This window comes from Bison bison, unplaced genomic scaffold (genome assembly GCF_000754665.1).
Source record: "Bison bison bison isolate TAMUID 2011002044 unplaced genomic scaffold, Bison_UMD1.0 scf7180017848698, whole genome shotgun sequence".
NCBI lineage: Eukaryota > Metazoa > Chordata > Mammalia > Artiodactyla > Bovidae > Bison > Bison bison.
In genome coordinates, this window is record NW_011479271.1 from 34,104 (window position 1) to 41,508 (window position 7,405).

The 7,405-nt window shown below is 49.6% G+C and overlaps 1 protein-coding gene across 1 annotated transcript in view; it reads left to right on the forward strand.

The window, feature by feature from the left end:
* KNDC1 (kinase non-catalytic C-lobe domain (KIND) containing 1) overlaps positions 1–7,405 on the forward strand; it is a gene marked incomplete at its 3' end in the record, with an annotated part of 39,889 nt that overhangs the window by 7,691 nt on the left and 24,793 nt on the right. The gene's annotated exons all lie outside the window — the stretch shown is intronic.

The following is a 7,405-nucleotide window of genomic DNA, read 5'->3' on the forward strand; positions in this document are numbered from 1 at the left end:
GCCGCGGCTCGCGGTCCCGGGGGGAGTGCAGGCTCGGTCGCCGCAGCTCAGCTCGCAGGCCCTGCGGAGTGCAGGCTCAGCTCGAGCTCAGTAGTGGTGGTGCACGGGCTTAGTCACTCTTCGGCACATGGAGTCTTCCCAGCCCAGCGGTCAAACCCATGTCCCCTGCATTGCCAGGTGGATTCTTAGCCACTGTACCACCAAGGGAGCCCTGTCATTTATAAAACAGTCAAATTATTGGTGTTGTTGACTTAAAAAAATGCACAATGTGAGAGTTGCAAGTTAAGTTTTATTTGGGGCAAAATGAGATGATAGCCCAGGAGACAGCGTTTCAGACATGTCTGAGAAACTGCTCCAGGGGGCGGGGGAGGTCAGTACATACATGATGTGGTGAAGGGGACGTGGCGTGGGTGCGTGCTCAATTGCTCAGTCGTGTCCAACTCTGTGACCCTGTGGACCGGGGCCCCCAGGCTCCTCTGTCCGTGGGATTCTCCAGGCAGGAGTACCGGAGCCGGTAGTCATTTCCTCCTCCAAGGATCTTCCCGACCCAGGGATGGAACCCGTGTCTCGTGCGTTTCCTGGCAGGCAGGTTCTTTACCGCTGCGCCACCTATGTGCAGTCAAGCTCCTATTCTTTTTTCTTTTTTTCATTTTTTAGATGTTATTATTTATTTATATTCATCGGCTGTGCGGGCTTTCCACTAGTTGTGGCCAGCAGGAGCTGCTCTCTCATCGCAGTCTGCGGGCTCCTCTCTGCTGGGTCTTCTCTTCTGCGGTGTGGGCTCTAGGGCAGTGGGCTCAGCAGTTGCCCCCCCGGCTCCAGTGCACAGGCCCCGTAGTCATGGCTCACGGGCCTCGTTGCTCCACCGCCTGTGCGCTCTTGAACCGGGGATTGAATTTGTGTCTCCTGCCTCAGCAGGCAGGTTCTTCGCCGCTGAGCCACCAGGGAAGCCCAACCACATGCCCTTGCAGAAGGCCTGCTAGTCACAGGGAGCAGGTGTCACCATGAAGGATTTCAGTGCTTTTCTAGAAATGAGGAGATGCAGAAACTGGGCTCATACAGTTGGGTCCTGCTGGCATCTGTCTGAAGACCTGTCCCGTCACCTTCCCCAGAGCAGGGGGCCGTGTTCCTGCTCTCCACCCCGAGCTCCTTTCAGGAGTGTTGAAGGTCGGCAGCTGCAGCAGCACCTGATTTAACCCTTGCAGAGGTGGACGGAGAAGGCAACGGCACCCACTCCAGTGCTCTTCCTGGAGAATCCCAGGGACGGGGGAGCTTGGTGGGCTGCCGTCCATGGGGTCGCACAGAGTCCGACACGACTGAAGCGACTCAGCAGCAGCAGCAGCAGCAGCAGACGAGGATGGCAGAGTTGGGCACGACTGAAGTGACTTAGCAGCAGCAGCAGCAGCAGAGGCGGGCGGCAGGGCCGTTTGCAGGTGACCATGTTTTCCCTGACCCTTAGTGGGTTTTTTTGTGTTTTTTTTTTTGCCTTAAGAAACCTTCCCAACCTCAAGGTCCAACAGATACTTGGCATTTTCTGCCAAGAGTTTTAAAGGTTTTGTTGTTCACATTTAATCCACCCGAGGTGGATTTTTTTATGTAATGTGAGGCAAGGATCCAAGTTCATCCTTTTCTGTGTAGAAAAGGGTCTTTCCAGCTGTTTATTGGCTCGCCTTGGGCATACTCCAGCAAAGCCACACACACCCCGGTCCAGACAAAAGTGGGTCCACTTCCCAGACGTCTGTTCTAGTCTAAGGGTGTCTGCACCCTGCATTTATCAGCAATCCGAGCTCCACAAGGAGCCCAGTGTCTCCCAGGGAAAGGGCTCGCTCCCTGTTCCTTTCAGAAGCATCCTGGCTATTCTGAAGTGTTTCTTCTTCCACAGAAGGCTTGGGTTTAGTGTCAAGTTCCATGAAAAGCTCTGTTGGCATTTTGACTAGAATGGCTCTGAATCTGTACCTCAGTTTGGGGAGCACTCACACCCTTATCGTATGTGGTCTCATCTAGAAACACATTATTCCTCTTCGTTTATTTAGCTCTTATTTACTGTCTCAGTAGCAGTTTAAAAGCTCTCCTGTGTTTTACTTGAATGTCCTTTACTAGGTTTTTCTCAGGCACGGGATGCGTTTGACTCTGTAAATGGATGGTCATCTTTGGAATCACATTTTCCTGCTTTTCATGGCAAATCTACAGAAATGCAGTTCACTTTAACATCTTAATCTTGCATCAGCCCTTGTGGTAAATTATTTGATTATTTCTGAGAACTTTCTGTTTAACTGATCAAAGTGTTAGTCGCTCAGTCGTGTCCAACTCTTTGTGACCCGGTGGACTGCAGCACACCAGGCTCCTCTCTCCATGCGGTTCTCCAGGCAAGAATGCTGGAGTGGGTAGCCATCCCCTTCTGCAGGGGGTCTTCCTGGTCCAGTATCGAGCCTGTGTCTCTTGCAGTAGATTCTTCACAGTCCTAGTCACCGGGGAAGCTTCCCAGGTGGCTCAGTGGTAAAAACCTGCCTGCAGCTGATCAAGTCACCAGCAGGAGGTGGCAGGCTGTGTTGCCATCCAAAGCTCTGGTGCCACGTCCGCCAAGGGATGTGTCCCGGGTGGGCTGGAGCAGGGCTGAGCAGGTCAGTGATTCTCCGCCATCCTGAGAGCTCCTCCCACCTTCCCAGCAGGACGACTTCTGCCTGAGGCCCCTGCTGTAGAGAGGCCTCCTGTTCTATTGTGCAATACTTCTGCAGCTTTTGAAGTGATTATTAAGATGTCAGTATCTCCCAATTGTTTTCTAACATTAAGTCAACCTTTCTTACTTAGAAATACCTAAACGGGCAGCATCCTGTATTTTCTTTATGCCGTCGCGTTTGATCGACAGGTGCCTGCTTCGCATCTCTGCATGTTTTCGTGAGGGGCTGGTGGGTTTCCATTCCGTTGATGTTTCTGACTGTGTTGCCATCAGGAGTATCTTTTTCGTGTGCAGATGCCCCCGCCTCCTTTGCCGTGTTACAACTTAGATAAGAATGGAATAGTCTGGCCAGACTGACTTAGGCAGCCGTCTGTTTCCTTGGAGCAAAGAGCTTTAATTGCTGCTCTATTTTTAATAATTATAGGACTTATCTGTTTTAAATTTCTTATTGACTCAGCTTTTGATAAACCACATATTTCTAAAAATTTACGCATTTTTACCTGTGTTTTTAAAGTTGCAGGGGACGTCCTTTCCTAATCAATGCCTTTATTGTGGGTGCCCCTTCCACTCCTTGGATGGCTCATTTGTGCCTCCTCTTCTGGTCTTGCAGGAAGGAGTACATCCCTTCATACCCTGTGTTTTGTTGGTTTTGTCAACAGAAATAGTAACAACCCACAGTAGAAATGCAAAGACTGCTATTTGAGCCACACAGAGGCCTGCAGCCCGAAAGACGCAGAGTCAAGAAGCACTTGCGGCATGTCCCCAGAATCCAAAATGTGGGAGTTTTAAAGGCAAACCCCACAAAAGTGCTTAAGTGTCTGTCAGGAATTAGGGTTGGAGCTGCAAGAAGGAAGGATTTGTTGGGGTCTGAAATGGCTGCATAGTCACAGGGGGAGGCTTGAGACCTAGGGTTGCAGGTGGCCGCTGCTGGCGGATACTGTTCCGAGAGCGGCTGGTGGTATCCCTGAGTCTGACAGCAGCATCCTGAAATCCGAGTTCTCAGGGATGCAGGAACGTGTCTGAACCCTCAGCCACCTGGATCCTCCCTGGATGCCTGAACCGCAGCGACTCCATTCTGATTTTTAAAGGCATCCTCTTCTCTACTGGTTAAAGCAGTCATATGATGTGTGTTCAGCAGGCCATAAATCGAGCTGCTGTAGATGAATGGATAACGAAGAAGCAGGGATGTCCCTGTGGTCCAGTGGTTAGGACTCAGCACTTCCACTGCTGTGGCCTGGGTTCATCCCTGGTTTGGGAACTGAGACCCTGCAAGCCTCATGGTGAGGCCAAAAAGGAGAAGAAAGTGATGTGCCGCGTATGCACACCAGAACACTACTCAATGTGCTGTGTATATACACCAGAACACTACTCAGTCGTGAAAAACGATGAAATAACGTCCTTTGCAGGAACACGAATGGACCCAGAGATGATCATCAGAGTGAAGTGAGTCAGACAGAGAAAGACAGATACCATATGGTAGCACTTACACGTGGAATATAAAATATGACACAAATGAGCTTATCTACCAAACGGAAACAGACTCATAGCCACGCAGCTCAGACTTGTGGTCACCAAAAGGGAGGGAAAGAGCGGCAGTTTGGGGTTAGCGGATGCAAACTGTTACATGTAAGATGGGAAACGGCAAGGTCCGCCGCCGGCACAGGGCACCGCATTCGGTGTCCTGTGATAAACCACAATGAAAAGGATTCTTAAAGTACATATTTATATATAAACGAGGCACCTTGCTGTACAGCAGAAGTTAACACATTGATCAACTGTACTTCAATAAAATAAAATAGTTTAAAAACACAGGCTTCTCGGGTCAGCACAAAGTTCGAGCCAAATCTTGCGTGAGCCAGAGCGACTGCCCCGCGTGGACACTGCTCCCATCAGCTTTGCGGAGAGCCCGCCTCGTGTCCCGTGCTGCGTCCTGCCCTGGATGCTCCCCCATCAAGTCTTTGCTTCCGTTTCAGTCTCTTTCTTCCTGTGCTTGTTTCAAGTTAATGAGTCTTCCTGACTTGAGTCGGACACTCAGCTCATTAGTCTGAGCTTTTCTTCTTTCCTAACATTAGGGTCAACGCCTAAAGCTAAGACTTTCCGTCCAAACCTGAGTTTTGCCTCAGCATTTTCAGTATCATTCACTTCTAAGTGTTACGGCCAGGGATCAAACCCCTTACATCACAGGCAGATTCTTTAACCACTGCACCTCAGGGAAGCTCCTGATTGTCTTATTTCTTTTTTAGATGTTTCATTGTTAATGTATAAAAATGTAGCTGATTTACGTGCTGATTTTGTGTCCTGAAATTTTACTGCATGTGTTGATTAGTTCTAAAAGTTTTTTGATGGAATCTAAGATTTTCGCATGTAAGCTCACATCATGCACAGAGACAATTTCATCTCTTCCCTTCTAGTTTGGATGCCTTTTATTTCATTTTCTTGCCTAATTGTCCTGGCTATCAACAACTTCCAGTGTGTTGAAAAGGAATTGTGAGAATGGGCAACCTTGTCTTGTTCTAAACTTAGAGTTCAGCGTTTCCCGTTGGGTATGATGTTAGCTGACCTGTCATTTGTGGCCTTTATTATGTTGAAGCGCATCCCTTCCATACCCAGCTTATTGTGAGCTCTTGTCATGAAAAGATGCTGAATTTTTCCAAATGCTTTTTCTGCTTCTACTGAGGTGATCATATTAACTTTTATTCTGTTAATATGGTGAATTACATTTATTGATTTGCCTATGTTGAACCGTCTTTGCATCCCCCAGGGACAAATTCCAGTTGCCCATGGCATATGATCTTTTAATGTACTTTTGAATTTAGTTTGCTAATATTTTGTTAAGGATTTTTACACCTGTATTCATCAGGGATGTTGGTCTGTAGTTTTCCTGTATTGCCTTGTCTAACTTTGATGCCAGGGTAATGCTGACCTCATAAAATGAGTTTGGGAGTGTTCCCTCTCATTTGATGTTTTGGAAGAATTTGAGAAGGACTGGCATTAATTCTTCTCTAAATATGTGTTTGGTAAAAAGTCACCAGTGAAGTCGTCTGGTCCTGGGCTTTTCTTTGTTGTGAGGTTTTTGATTTCTGGTTCGATCTCCTTATTAGCAACAGTTCAATTCGTTTCTCGTGACTCAGTCTTAGTGCCCTGCGTGTTTCTAGGGATGTGTCCATTTTTCTCTAGGTCATCCAGTTTGGCGCATACATAGTGGCCTCTTATGGCCCTTTTTTCTGTGGCATCAGGTGTAAAATCTCCTCTTTCATTTCTGATTTTACTTGAGACCTCTCTTGTTTCCCTAGTCAATCTAGCTAAGGGGTCCACAACCAAGAGAGGCATGTCTGCCTCTCACCTGATCAACAGGTGGGTACGACCCCTGCCGGGTCCCTTGGCAAATGTTGCTGGATGCCACAGCTCCCACAGGGGAACTTTTGTCCACAGATGGATCAAAGTGCTGCTGACAGTACAATCTAGAAACAGCCATCCTGCCCATATCCAAGTGTTTTATCTTGTATGACGGTGGTCCTCCCAAATTCTGCAGCACCAGTGCTGTCCCACTAAAATCCCAACCATTCTGGCTTGTTTTTAATGGGAATGGTGGAACTTTACATCTAAACTTGACGAATGTGAAAATAATCTACCTGGGGGGCAGGGAGAGATGGAGAGCAATCTGTCCTCCAGGTGTGGAGTGCACTCTGAAGCTACCGTGATTAAAGAGCACAGTCTGGACAGAGGGAGACCCAGAGTGAGAGGAGGGGAGGCCAGAGCGCAGGCCCTGGGGAGCGAGGGCGCGGGACGAGGCTCAGGCAGGCAGACGGTGGGCTCCTCTTCAGCTGCTCAGGGTGGCTCTCCACCAGGAAACAAGCCCCCATCCCTGCAGTGCCCAGCAAAAAGACATATCCCAGATGGGTCAGTGCTCAATGCTTCACAATTACAAAAGTATTGGAAAAACACAGAAGTAAGCAGTTTTTATTGTGCTGGGCTAGGGAAGGCCCTCCAAGGAAGCCAATAAAAAAGAATGGTCTCACTCATGAGCCAAGCTCCTTAGCAGCTGGCCATGACCCCGAGGGCAGCCCCGCTGCTGGGGCCTGAGCCTTCGCGAACGTGGCATGGTTGCATGAAGATGTCACATGAGGATGGTCACTGCAGCGCTGGTCACAGTAGCAGATTCACCAGTGAAACAGTAGAACTTCTTAATGTCAGAGACACATGAACAAAGTTAAAAGACAGGGACGGAACATACATGTGACACGGAGACCAAGACCAGCCCCTTCGCCTGAAGAGGGCGTGTTCCTCAGTGTGGTCTGACGTTCTGAGACCCAGTGGACCATAGCCCGCCAGGCTCCTCTGTCCATGGGATTCTCCAGGCAAGAATACTGGAGTAGGTTGCCATGCCCTTCACCAGCGGGTCTTCCTGACCCAGGGGTCAAACACGCGTCTTTTGTGTCTCCTGCACCAGGAGCCACCAGGAATGCACCCAAAACAGGCAACAGCTCAGCAGAGAATTAGCAAAGTCCATGAGTGGGCATAAAGAGGAACAGTTAGGGCAGGAATAGAGGTGTCTTGGGGGTGGGGGATGAGGCGGGGAGCTGCCCTGGAAAGATCAGGGGTGCTCCTGGCCCGGAAGAGCAACACCAGGAGCGACAGGTGGCTGTGCGCTGGCCTGCACGACCCCGAGCACACGGCCCCGCCCCCAACGGCCTCACGGCCACGGCCCCGCCCCACCACGCCCCCGCC